Raw genomic sequence first — 13,608 nt, 5'->3', positions numbered from 1 at the left:
CTGCTTCAAGCAGTAAGAAGCCCTCCTGAGAGGACTAAGTCTTTCAATTGTCAGTAATTCAGCATGTCTTTTAAATAATGTAGAAGACATAAAAGTCATACTCCCAATATATTATTCTACTTGCTTTAACTACGACATCTCAGAACAACAACAAAATCGAAGCCTGAACCTGTTCTAGGAGAAGCATTTGAGTTTGCTTTCTTGGCAAGAGTATATTTACAAAATTCTCTTAGAATGAGAACCCAAGTCCCTAGTAGGCAATGGTCTCAGGCAGGAGATGGGTTCTATGGTCAGATCAGAGTGGTAATGCTGCATGAAGAGAAGTCAGGTTTCTTTGCGGAAACACCTATCAGACCCTTCATGGCACTCTGTGCATTGTAACCCTCCCAAACAAGGACATAGGTTGTGGCCTTTCTCAAATACACTTTAGCACAGAACTACTTTTTTGTGCCACACCTTAAGGAGCAATGTTTTTCTGAATGCATGTTGGAAAGTACTGGCCCAAGGGAGCCAGACCTGCCTACCCAATGTCAATAGTACTCTTTGGGCTCTGCTTTTCTCATTGGCTATCCCATTTTAGTAACTAGAACTCTTCTATCGATGATCTAGGTTATCAGAAGAGGCTAGAAAGCTAGAAACCAGGTCCCGAATTGAGACTTGAGTGCCAACTGTTACTGCTGGACATAAGAATGCCTTCTGAGCTAGTGGGGACTGTGGGCAAGGGACACGGAGGCAAAGGGAAGGTATGAGAAGAGGAAGAAGGGGTGGAGGTGAAAAGGCAATATAAAAGAATATTTGGTGAGAAGGGTGGTGAAACCAAATAATTAACACCCTACCTTCCAAATTAACACAATAATTTTGGAGCTAGGTTAAACTGAAACCACCAGCTCAGGTGTTTGACGCAGGGGTTTGAAGATTCCACTTGGAAAGCACACAGCCCATTTGGGAGGACCTGGGTTCAAAGTTCCAGTTCCACTCCAATCCCTGCTTCCTTGCTAATGCACGCCCTAGGAGTCACCAGATGACAGCTTAAGCCATTGGGTCCCTTCCACCCACGTAGGGGCTGTTGGCTCCTGGCTTTGGACTGGCGCAGCTCTGGCTTTTGTGGGCATTTGGGGAGTGAACCCACAGATGGGTAGGCTGTTTATCTAAATATAGATACATATAGATACCTATACAGTTCTAGCTATACCTGGATAAAATTGTATCTACTTATCTCCCTCTCTGCCCTTTCAAATAAATTTTTTCCGTTGGTTCACCCCGCAATGGCCACTGTGGCCAGCGCGCTGCGCCGATCTGAAGCCAGGAGCCAAGTGCTTCCTCCTGGTCTCCCATGGGGTGCAGGGCCCAAGCACTTGGGCCATCCTCCACTGTACTCCCGGGTCACAGCAGAGAGCTGGCCTGGAAGAGGAACAACCGGAACAGAATCTGGCGCCCCGACCAGGACTAGAACCCGGTGTGCCAGCACTGCAGGCAGAAGATTAGCCTAGTGAGCTGCGGCGCTGGCCTCAAGTAAATTTTAAATATATATATATATATATTTTTTTTTGGTAAGGCAGAGAAGCTGGGGAAGACAGAGATCTTCCAGCCACTGGTTCATTCCCCTAAATGGTCGTAACAACCAGGGCTAGGCAGGCTAAAGCCAAGAACTTGTTCTGGGTCTCCCACATGGGTTCCCCAGTCCCAAACACAAGGACCATCTTCCTCTGCTTTCCCATCCACATCAGAGGGAGCTGGATCTGAAGTGGAACAGCAGATACATGAACAGGTGCCCATATGGGATGCCCATGTACACTGGCCCCTAAATAAATGTTTTAAAATGTAAAATTTAAACCATCAGGGGGTGGTATTTCTCAGAAGCATCTGACCAGTGACCCGAAGAGCAGCCGTCGCCCCTACCCCCCCACTCCCACCCCGGGGCCTTGGCCTTAGCCACTAGAGGTTAACTAAATACACAACCAATTTCTACCTTCACTGTGTTGTATTCTGAATATTTGTTACAGGTTCTGTTACTTGAATGCATAATATACCATCTGATAAAACGGTTTCATCTTGACAAAAAAAGCACACAAATATTGAGCAGTCAGCTGCTGGGCTTGGAGTCGCAGAATCACAGATTTTGCGAGGGTTTTTGTTGTTTTTTGTTTTTAAGTCGGAGAAGGAGAGAGGTCGAGAGAGGGAGAGGTTCTCCACCCGCTGGTTCACTCTCCCAAGCGGCCGCAAGGGCTAGAGCTAGGCCAGACTGAAGCCAGGAGCTTCTTCGGGTCTTCCACATGCCCCGGGTGGCGGGGAGCGGCTTTACCCTCTTCGCCACAACACTGGCCCCAAACGCTGGGAGTTTAGAAGACCTTGGAGGCACACTTGTTCGGGCGCTGCGTCCTGCGAGTAGCCCACAGAAACCTTTGTGTGCTTTCATAAACCCTGCTCTCTCCATCTGAAGAGCATGAAAAGCGCACCACCCCACTCACCTGTTCACTGTGGCTTGCTGTCAGGAAGGACAGTCCGGGCGACTTTTTGGCGCCTGTCAGCTGTTACGTCTTGGGGCTGACAGATTCGCGCCCAAACTGAGAAATTAGGAATCGATCTGCAATAGTGACATCTGGTGGCTTGTGTGTGATACTGCAGATCCTTACGGCAGGAAATGAAGCCTGGATTTTAAGCAATAAATATTTGGTGAAAACATAAAGGCATCACATGGGTTCTGGAAAAGTGCCCCAGAAATGGTATGATTTAACCAGCTCTGCTCGAATGCTTATGTTGCTCACCATATTATAAATTATGACTTACTGTGATCACGGTCTCTTTCTTTGGGGAAAACAGCTAGGGAAAAACATGGTTATTTGGATTGTAAGGGTTACGGCGTGTCTGCAAGTGGTTTTCTGAGTCATATTTGTTTGCCATCGTCTTCTCTGAGGTGCTCCTCACCCAAACACCTGAGGTAATGCGGCTCTGCACCCCTGCACCACAATTTGGAAAATAACATTCCCCTGCCACCCCAAGAAATATGGAGGTAGGATAATCAAAATGAATGTCATTAATCTCAGTTGTTGATGGTGGGCATTGCCATGAGGTAAATGGTGACCACAGGGGCTGGCGCTGTGGCGCAGTGGGTTAAAGCCCTGGCCTGAAGCGCTGGCATCCCATATGGGTGCTGGTTCTAGTCCCGGCTGCTCCTCTTCCGATCCAGCTCTCTGCTATGGCCTGGGAAAGCAGTGGAAGACGGCCCAGGTCCTTGGGCCCCTGCACCCACGTGGGAGACCTGGAGGCAGCTCCTGGCTTCGGATCAGCGCAGCTCCAGCCATTGTGGCCATCTGGGGAGTGAACCAGCAGATGAAAGGCCTTTCTCTCTGTCTCTGCCTCTCTCTGTAACTCTTTCAAATGAATAAAATCTTAAAAAAATGGTGACCACAAAACATGAACAAAAAATTGCCGTAGCAATTAAGACGCCACTTCAGCCACCTGCACCCATATCGGAGTATTTGGGTTGGAATCCCAGCTCTGCTCCTGACTCCAGCTTCCTGCTACTATGCAGCTTGGGAGACAGCAGTGAGGACCCAAATAGCTGGGTCCTGCCACCCACACAGACGACCTGGGTGTAGGTCCCAGCTCCTGGCTTTGTCCTGGCCCACGCCCCACTGTTGCAGGCATTTGGGGAGTTACCCAGGGCATAGAAGATTTCTTTTTGGCTGGCTGTCTCTATGATTTTCAAATAAATAAATGTTTAAGAAGAACTTATTGCAGGGAGGCAGGGAACTTAATCCTGAGACAACTTTGGTTCCTGCCTTTCCTCGGGCTTACTTGTTCTTCGATTAAAAAAATAAAAGAGGAAACTTCCTTGACTCAAAAAGAGCCTCAATTTCTCCTAATTCAAATACCACACCTGTTTTTACAAATCTGAATTTTGTTTTTCCAACTGCATTAATTCCCAAGTATTGTTGTTTCCTTATCTCCAACACTCACTAGCCTTGATGGGGGATGGCTTCTGGCTCAGGCTAAAAGATACTGGACAATTTGCTTCTACATGGTTACATTAAGGGTTAGCCATCTGAGCAAAACATAACCTAAGGATCCCTTTGTCTTTTACTCAGACCCAATTCAGTTCTGTATTGGTGCAGGTTTAGTGTCAAACCCAACATTGGGGTGTCAGCTCCCCCACCCACCCTACCACATCTCTCACCCCCAGTATTACAGTATTGCCAACTTCAAAACCCCAATGATATCGGAGATGACCCCCTAAAATCTATATGAAAATGTGGCCCCTTAAAGTTCCCAGAAGCACCATTTGGGGTGCCACATATGCTACCAGAATTTGGGTTGGGATAGAATCCGGCGCCCCGACCGGGGCTAGAACCCCGTGTGCTGGCGCCGCAAGGCGGAGGATTAGCCTGTTAAGCCACGGCGCTGGCCTGAGAAGAGTTCTAAATACCGGCACAGATATACAGGGCAGCATGGTACATTTTAGGTGCATAGGAAAGCGAGGAGGAAATCTGGGTTCATACTGAGCACCAGGAACCAGCCATGTGGAGAAACATCTAGGCCAGGAAGCCTAGGGCGGGTGGCCCGAAGGCCACGGGCCCTGGAGGCACAGGGCTACAGCCAGCCCCTCCTGGCAAGAAGCCAGGGAAAAAGAGAATGGCCAGGACACACTGTGTCCCAGGCTTTTAACCTACTTCCAAAGGGGAGTGGTTAATTAACCTGATTGGCTGGTGGGCACTCAGGTGTGGCCAGGTAGGGGCATGAGGTCATACAGGGGCATGGCAAAGGCGTGGTCTTCCGGCTCACAAACCTAATCCATTTTAACCTGTATGCCTGCCTACTTCACCAAGGCTAGGAGCTATTCACTTCCAAACAGTGACTTCAACAGCAGCAGCCCCCTCTCATGTCCCATATCGGATCCGATGCCATTCAGTATATTTAACTCAAGACTGCAGAAGCATGAATCTTAACCAGCATGTTGCTTTGTCTAGTTTTTCCATACACTGCTTCATGCCTTTAGCCTAAAATAAAATGCTTCTTAGAGAATTATCACATTCAATCTAATGAGTTCTGTTACCATTCTTGACACTCAAAAATGACCAATAGGCATTTTTTCCCCTATTTTAAATTGATTTAGCTACAAATAAAAGTTGTTTTGGTACTGGGTCAATATTGACTTATTCAACAAATACTTTGGCTAAATAATTTATCAGGCACTCTGCTGGGCATGAGGATAAGAAAGGAGATTCAAATAACTCTTTTCAACTCTAATTAAATGGTATACATGATATCTTAAATGGATGAAATACATCAAAGTGTCAAAGACACAGTGAATCCCGTCTAAGGAATAGATGAGTAAAGGAGGTGAACCTTCACAATCAAGTAAATATCAGCCAAAAATTATAAGAGAAAATTTTGGTCTGCTGTTATGAACTAAGAAAATTCATTCTAATATAACTTGTGTGCAAATATCTGACTGCACATATTAAGTCAACATTATGTCCAAATTTCCAGCACCATCCCACAAAAACAATAGCAAAATAGGGAAAAGGTGAGATTTGGCTTTCTCAAGAGAAAAGTGGCTAGGACAAGTAATTCTCACAATTCTTCTATAGCAAGGTCCAGAAAGCAGGTGGATGGATCCTGGGCCGACTTAGCCTCAGGTGCTGTGCCCCACCCACATCCAAAACCCCTCTGAAGCTCAGGAGCCTGCTGTAGTAACGAGTAGGGAAAACGGAAACCTTGCCTAGGGGTGGAAATGTCCAGGAAAGGTCTTGCCCACTGACAAAAAAAAAAGTCAGTTGAGGACCTTTTCCCATGGATCAGAGCTGCAAAGAACAGCAATGGCCACACTATTTTCCTCAGTGGGCAGGTGTGTGCAGAAAAGGATGCCAAAGCCAAAGGACACGAAGGAGCAGGCAACCCTCACCAAGAATGCTGGTGGGTAGGCAGGCATTGGCAGTACACTGAGCACCAGATTCCCCCTCCAGGTTCAAGGCCTTGAGACCTTAAACCCTCCAGGTCTTGGGAGGAGGGTGGCTATCCTGCTCCCACCTCTCTATCCCCTCGTGAAATGCTCTGCACTCTCAAAGATCATGCTTATCAAAACAATCGCAAAAATGCTGATTTAGAATCTGTTTTCTAGAAAGAAAACCCAGGAGAAGGCAAGAAGGGGCAAGGCTTCAGAGGCCTCCTTTATCTGGGGTACTGAAGTGCACCTGAGGCTTAACCAAACCACTGGGCTTTCAGCCCTTCCCTCCGAGAAGGCATGTCCTCCACCTCCGGGTGCTACCTGCTCCTCTGGGGCGGGCACATGACAGTGAACACAGTGATATGGAATTGGAAAATAAACTGTGCTCAATCTCACATATGGTGTCCTAAAAATGTCCAAAATGATGTCATTCAAAGGGAGGGGGGAGCAAGGGGCTCCAATTAGATGGATAAGGAAGAGGCAGTTGAGAAAACAGATTAATGATGCCTCTGACACAATCAGCCCGAGAGGAATACTGGTTTCTATGACAACCAAACCACTTAACCTAAATTAACAAAGCTGTTAAGAACAAAAAAAAAAGAAGAAAAACTTAAAAGATGGGGAGGGGAAAAGCCAGAGTATCCTCTTTGGGGAAATTAAGGAGCCTGTCCCGTGAGCAGCCGTGAAAGGCGTGTGCATTAACTACATACCCGCAGGGTGTGTGTTCTCGAACACTCTCTGGTCCCGGTAATTAGTTTTCAGAAGCAGTCCAAAGAGGTTGAGAAATTGCAACTAATTAGTGCCGTGTTCTGACAGAGGAGCCTTATTATCCCGAGTCAGCAGCCTGGACGAGGCAGCAAGGACAAGGATTAGACAGAAGGACACTTCTTGCTCTTCCCAAACTCGGTGTTCATGCTCTCACCCGCCAGGATCCCACCGTCTTCCCTGCACTGCTGGCTCAAGAGGAGGAGAGGCAGTCCAGATTCTGGAACCTTCTAGCTGAGAAGAGCCGCTTTTGTAAGGCAACACACAGGCCCTTTGCGGCGAGACAGTGTTAACATCAAAGAATGTCAACTCAGGCTTCATTTCATGTTCCCTGATGGAATGGAAGAAGTGCATGTTCCCGAGTCACCTTTCAGACAGGGTTTCCCAGAGCCTGAGGCGAGTTTGTCTGCGTGTCACTGGACGGAATGGCGGTGACTAGAACAGGCAAAGGGTGATGGGGAGGCAGAGGTGCAACTCACCTGTATGAGCTGATAGCATGTCACCAATTCCAACACCACCCCTCCAGCCTCCACTGCCTCTGAAGGCTATGGAATGAGGGCATTGGCCGGACTGCCTCTGGTCTTTCTTATGAAAATGTTATTTTAAAGGCTTTAAACATTGATCATTTATTTGAAAGGCAAAGAGAAAAGAGAGCTGCAGAGAGGAATTTTCCCTCAGCTCGGTCACTCATCAAATGCCTGCAATAGCTAGGGCTGGGCCAGGCCAAAGCCAGGAGTCAGAATTCCATCCAGATCCCCCACGAAGGTGGCAGGGACCCATGTACTTGAGCCATCATCTGCTGTCTTCCTAGGTGCATTAGCAAGAGTCTAGATAGGAAGCGGCGTAGCCAGAACTTAAACCTACACCTGATGTGAGGTGTCCGAGTACCAAGCGGCAGCCTAAAACCCACTGCTCAAAACCTACCCGCTGTGGTTTCTTTTAAAAATATATCCAGGGGCTAGCATAATGGAGCAGCAGGCTAAGCTGCCACCTGGGACACGGGCACCCCACTTGAGCACCAGTTCACGTCTCAGCTGCTCTACTTCTAATCCAGCTCTCCCCTAATGCTGCTGGAAAAGCAGCGGAAGATGGTCCAAGAACTTGAGCCCCTGTCACCCACATGGGAGACCTGGATGAAACTCCTGGCTTTAGCCTGGCCCAGCCCTGGCCATTGCAGCCATTTGGGGAAATGGAAAATCTCTCTCTCCTTCTAATTCTGCCTTTCAAATAAATATTTTTATATGTCTATTTATGGATATTCTATTATCAATACAAATGAACTTTTTAGGCCAGAGCCGCGGCTCACTAGGCTAATCCTCTGCCTTGCGGCGCCGGCACCCAGGGTTCTAGCCCCGGTCGGGGCGCAGGTTCTGTCCCGGTTGCCCCTGTTCCAATCCAGTTCTCTGCTGTGGCCCAGGAGTGCAGTGGAGGATGGCCCAAGTCCTTGGACCCTGCACCCGCATGAGAGACCAGGAGGAAGCACCTGGCTCCTGGCTTCGGATTGGCGCAGTGGGCTGGCCGTAGCGGCCATTTGTGGGGTGAACCAACAGAAAGGAAGACCTGTCTTTTTTTTTGGATAGGCAGAGTTAAAGAAAAAAAGTGCAGCCTGCACTCGAACCCACACTCTGATATAGGATGAAGACATCCCAAGTGGGATCTTAATTCCTGTGCCAAACACCAGACCCAGACTTGGCATTTCTTACAGGCAATGTTTCCTGCTGCCTTTATGTGGGGTGGAGGTGGGGATGGGGCTTGAATATACATCTACATCATAATAAACAATTATGTTGATCCCTTGTAACATACATTAAATTTTATGGAAAACCGAATAAGTTAGGGTTTTAAAAAATAAAATTCAAGTTTCTATCAAATTTAAATGACTCATCTAAGAGCTAGGAAACATGCACATTGGAGTTTTTAAATAGGCTTACATACCTACACATGTGCATATCCTATTTCACAATCTAGTTTTAACTTTTGACTCACATATTGCTACTAATACTGGTGATGACAAAAAAAGCTGTATCTATGGACTACAGATGCCGTTCGCTGGTAGAAGAGTATCTCATGGTTTAAATTTTGCCTTTTACGTTTCACATGTTATTGGCGATTTTTATTTCTTCCGTCATGAATTGCCTATGCCCAATTTTTCCTGCTAGAGTCAGAGTTTTTCTTATGTTGCTGATTTTAAAACATTAAATCTAGTAACCTTATTCCTGCCATTGTTAAAAGAAATCCAGATTTTTACTGTTTGATTTTATGATTCAATTTAGCATATGAAAGTTTTTAATATTTATATTGTAAAATCTGCTCATTTTCCCTTGAAGTTTCACCTTTCCTGTGTGGAAACTTCACAATCTTTAGAGCAATTTAATATTCGTGTATGTTTAGTGTAATGATCTAGTTATTTTGGCTTATGGATCTAATTTGATATTACCTGCATAGAAGACCTCTCCACTACTTTTGAGATGTAATTCACCACATAAAGTTCACCATGATTACAGGGCCATCATTGTGGTGTAACGAGTTAAGCTGCTGCCTGCAACGCCCGCATTCCAGATGGCTGCCAGTCCCAGTCCCAGCTGCTCCCTCCCATTCCAGCTCCCTGCTAAGGCACCTGGGAAAGCAGTAGAAGATAGTCCAAGTCCTTGGGCCCTTGCACCCACATGGGAGACCTGAATGAAGCCCTTGGCTCGTGGCTTCAGCCTGGCCCAGTTCCAGCCATTGCAGCCATTTGGGGAGCAACCCAGCAGATGGAAGATTGATCTCTCAATTTTTAAAAAAATTCACCACTTTAAAGGCATAATTTGGTGGATTTTAGTACATTCAAAGTTGTGCAATCATCACCCCTAAGTCCAAAAATATTTTCATCAACCCCCAAAAAACTTTATACCCATTAGAAGTCACTCATTCCAGCCTTCTCTTTGCCCCTGGCAACCACTAGGCTATCTTGTCTGTTCTGGACATCTCATATTCATGAAGTGACATGACACATGGCATCTGTGTCTAGCTTCTTTCCCTTAGCCTGTGTTTCCTAGAGTCTTCCTGCTGAGGCATGAATCAGTCCTTCATCTGTGGATGGAGAAATACCCCGATGGATGCCCATACTACCTTTCATCCTTCCACCAGCTGACGGACTTTTGAGATCTTTCCCCTTTTTGACCATCGCGAGCAATCTGCTTAACCATTCATGTACTGAATGTTTAATGTCTGTGTGGATGAAAGGTTGAAAGGTTTAATCCCTCTTGGGTATACACCTAGCATTAAAAAATAACCACTTCCCATGTGGTGTGTGATGTTTTATCATAAGTTCCTCTTTATTGCAAGGATTGGTTTCAAGACTGTCTTGTCATCTTTTACAAATACCAGATCTTTACAGCTTTTGCCGTTTTGTGCTCCATTAGGTTGTAGGGCAACATTTCTAGCTTTCCTTTAATTTCTCTTCCTTTCTTAATTACTGCCTGATCATTCTTCACTTTCAAGTTTAGGATCAATTTTCCCTTGGTATGTTTTTGGGGATTGGGAAGTTAATTTGGGAAAAATAAGTATCATCGCACTATTTCACTTTCTACCCATAAGCATAGTGTCCCTCTCCCTTCAATCTTCTGTATCTATCACTTCACTTTGTGACTTGCCTCACATAGGACTCAGCCATTTCTTGTTAAGGGAATAACTAGAAACTCCAGCCTCTGAGGCAGTAACAGTTGGACTCCATTGATGAGAAGTTAACCAAAGACCAGAGGAAGAGAACCCCAGGTATTGCTCATGATGAGAGCCAAGGCTGTGAGGTGAACACAAGCTGATACATTGAGGGACAGGGAGAAGGTGAGTGTGGTGCAGCAGAGAGTAAGGGAGAAGAGAATGCACAAGTCAGTCTTAGGGACCACACCAAAATAGAGCCTTCAGGGCTGTATAAGGAGCTTGACCTTCGCCTCACACAAATGGGAAGCCATGGTCATTTTAAAGCAGGTGTTGCCATGATCTTGCACAAAGCAGCCATCCTTGGTGCAGCTACAAAGTTACCCCGTCGATATGGTCACATGACCACCTGCTCCATGGCCCGGGCCAAACCCCGACAGCCGGAGAGTAACTTCAGCGCCCAGCAGCAGTCTATGAACACTCATCTTCTTGGAGTGAGCTCATCAGGACCACAAACCCCTCAACACTGCCCCAGACCACCCAGCCCACCACCAACACCCTCGTTATGCTAAAGGCTGCTCCTGAAGCCTATAGCACGACCAGAGGGAAATGCAGGTCCCCAAACCCTCAGCCATGCAATCCCCATCATACACCCGCAGACAAGCTCACCTGACAGCTGTGACCATGGACACTTCTGGGGTGAAGCTAATCAGCAAGCACCCTCCTCCCTGGAGCGTGTGCTCCCTCCTCCCTCAAAACTGCGGCTACCGGGTACAGCACTGGCAAACGGGGCCTTCCAATACCAAGAAAGATGCCTGAGGTCACAGACACTGCCCACCCCTGCAGAGGTTTATGTCCCTTACCCAGAGGGGCGCTTCTATCTTCCCAGCAGTCCGCGCCTCAGCTTCCAGCCCTGCTGTTGCCTGGATAGGTCCGCTCTGGTGAACTGCTTCCAGCACCCCTGCTCAGGAGCATCCTGGGAGCTCTTATTCCCTGACCTCACAGGGGCAGCTGACGCTGCTGCTCAGCTGAGGGGCCCAGCCCACAGGTGGAGATCTGTTAAGTCTAAACAACCGTTGCTCAATATGCAGCCCAACCTCTTTCCGGTGTGCCTTCCTGAACTGAAGAAGCTTGGAAGCTAAAGAACTTTTTTTTTTTTTTTTTTTTGACAGGCAGAGTGGATAGTGAGAGAGAGACAGAGAGAAAGGTCTTCCTTTTTGCCGTTGGTTCACCCTCCAATGGCCGCTGCGGCCGGTGCATCTCGCTGATCCGAAGCCAGGAGCCAGGTGCTTCTCCTGGTCTCCCATGCGGGTGCAGGGCCCAAGCACTTGGGCCATCCTCCACTACCTTCCCGGGCCATAGCAGAGAGCTGGCCTGGAAGAGGGGCAACCGTGATAGAATCCGGCGCCCCGATCGGGACTAGAACCCGGTGTGCTGGCGCCACAAGGCAGAGGATTAGCCTGTTAAGCCACGGCGCCGGCCAAGAAAGAACATTTTTCACACGTCCTCACTGCTCAGATCAGGAGACGAATTCCACTCGATGCCCTTGCAGGAGCTTCGAAGCTGGAAGCGAGTGGACTCTGCTTTCCTTCCCCATAAGGGTCTTGGCAAGCAAGGTGATGGCACTGGCTTTTCTGCAGCAGGTTCTGTGTTCCAACTCAGACAGTAGGAGACCTCCTGACCCCGGGACAGCATGTTTTCTGAACTCACAGCTAAATGTGGTAGCTTCTCAACGCTCCAGCTTCCGCTGGTAGGTCAGTTCTTCCACGTTCTTGCCTCTCTCCTGGAGGCGACACCTAGAACCCAGTTGACCAACACGTTCAATGTGTTTGCAAGCACCTAATTTCCTGTTTTAAATCCTTTCCTTCTTAAAGTACCTAGAGTGACTTCTGCTGAACGCTGAATGAAGTTCCGATGGCAGCAAACACCATCGAAGCTGAGCATGCCAGGCTGAGCTTCCCCCTCGCCAATCCCCACAATCCCCTCTCAGCCTTTCCACCTTGGTTAGCAAAATCATTGTGCTTGGCCGCTGTCCTGGAGAGGAAAGCGCCTCCAGTTACCACCTCCCCCTCTCGACGCTAAGGCTTAGTCAGGCCCCAAGCCTGCAGGAAGCTTCTAGACGTCATCTGTTCCACCATTCTATGTAGTCCTTGGGAAGGCAACACTACCCAAGGTCCACCAAGCAGAAGCAAGTGCAGAATTGGACTCCTGACGTCACTAATCCATGGGTTTCTTCCACACGTGCTGAATACCCATGCTCTGTGAGGGCCGTTTGCAAGAGATTATCAGAGTTTTGAAGTCCCCACATCTGCAAGTTATTGCTATAAAGGTACATGTCAGTGATTTGTCCCAGCTGGAGCATTTCAAGGCTTCCAAAATTCTGCAGAAAGCTTAATTAACACAATGGCCAGCCACAGCAGGCTGCTCTTACAGATCTAAAACCAAAAGGGGGCCGGCGCCGTGGCTCAACAGGCTAATCCTCCGCCTTGCGGCGCCGGCACACCGGGTTCTAGTCCCGGTCGGGGCACCGATCCTGTCCCGGTTGCCCCTCTTCCAGGCCAGCTCTCTGCTGTGGCCAGGGAGTGCAGATGGAGGATGGCCCAAGTGCTTGGGCCCTGCACCCCATGGGAGACCAGGAGAAGCACCTGGCTCCTGCCATCGGATCAGCGCGGTGCGCCGGCCGCAGCGGCCATTGGAGGGTGAACCAATGGTAAAGGAAGACCTTTCTCTCTCACTGTCCACTCTGTCAAAAAAAAAAAAAAAAGACAGGGCGGACGGGGTGGGCAATCGGCATACCCGCTTAGGCTGGGGCACCCACATACCATATGGAGTCTAGGTTCGCACCCTGGCTCTGTTCCTGTTCCAGCTTCCTGCGCGTGCACACCCTGGGTCACAGCTGATGATGGCTCAGTAGCTAAGTTCCTGCTCCGCAAACAGGAGACTCGGACTGAGTCCCTAGCTCCTGGCTTTTGCAGGCATGATTCAGTTTATGAGATCTCCCCCCCACCCCCAAACAAATTCCTGAGCCACACAACCCAGAACAAGGAAGCACAACCTCAACAACAGTTGCAGAAGAGAACATGGATGCCCAACCTGAGAGTAATCACCAGCTTAAATGTGAACTACCTGTGTCACTCTTAGCAACAAAGACAGGAAAGGAAGCAGCTTCAGCCTCATCTCCGGGGCCTCTCCAAGAAAGGAGCTACTGCCAAGGGAGCTTAAAGTACTGTGGAGTTAGAAATGCTTAGCAACGTTCA

General features: G+C 48.1%; 1 protein-coding gene across 9 annotated transcripts in view; it reads right to left on the bottom strand.

Annotated features, from left to right (window-relative positions):
• FREM1 (FRAS1 related extracellular matrix 1) overlaps positions 1-2,554 on the bottom strand; it is a 301,861-nt gene extending 299,307 nt beyond the window's left edge. For 5 of the 9 annotated variants that reach the window (XM_062208225.1, XM_062208231.1, XM_062208222.1 and 2 more), the window contains exon 1: positions 2,469-2,528. The gene's annotated coding sequence lies outside the window, so the exon portion shown is untranslated. Of the gene's footprint in view, positions 1-2,468 lie in introns of all 9 variants that reach the window. The other 4 variants (XM_062208226.1, XM_062208223.1, XM_062208232.1 and 1 more) reach the window with 4 other exon arrangements.
• Positions 2,555-13,608: the final 11,054 nt, after the last annotated feature.

This window comes from Lepus europaeus, chromosome 12 (assembly GCF_033115175.1).
Source record: "Lepus europaeus isolate LE1 chromosome 12, mLepTim1.pri, whole genome shotgun sequence".
NCBI classification, from domain to species: Eukaryota; Metazoa; Chordata; class Mammalia; order Lagomorpha; family Leporidae; genus Lepus; species Lepus europaeus.
The sequence above is the reverse complement of the archived record's forward strand: the minus strand, read 5'-3'. Positions and strand labels throughout refer to the sequence as shown.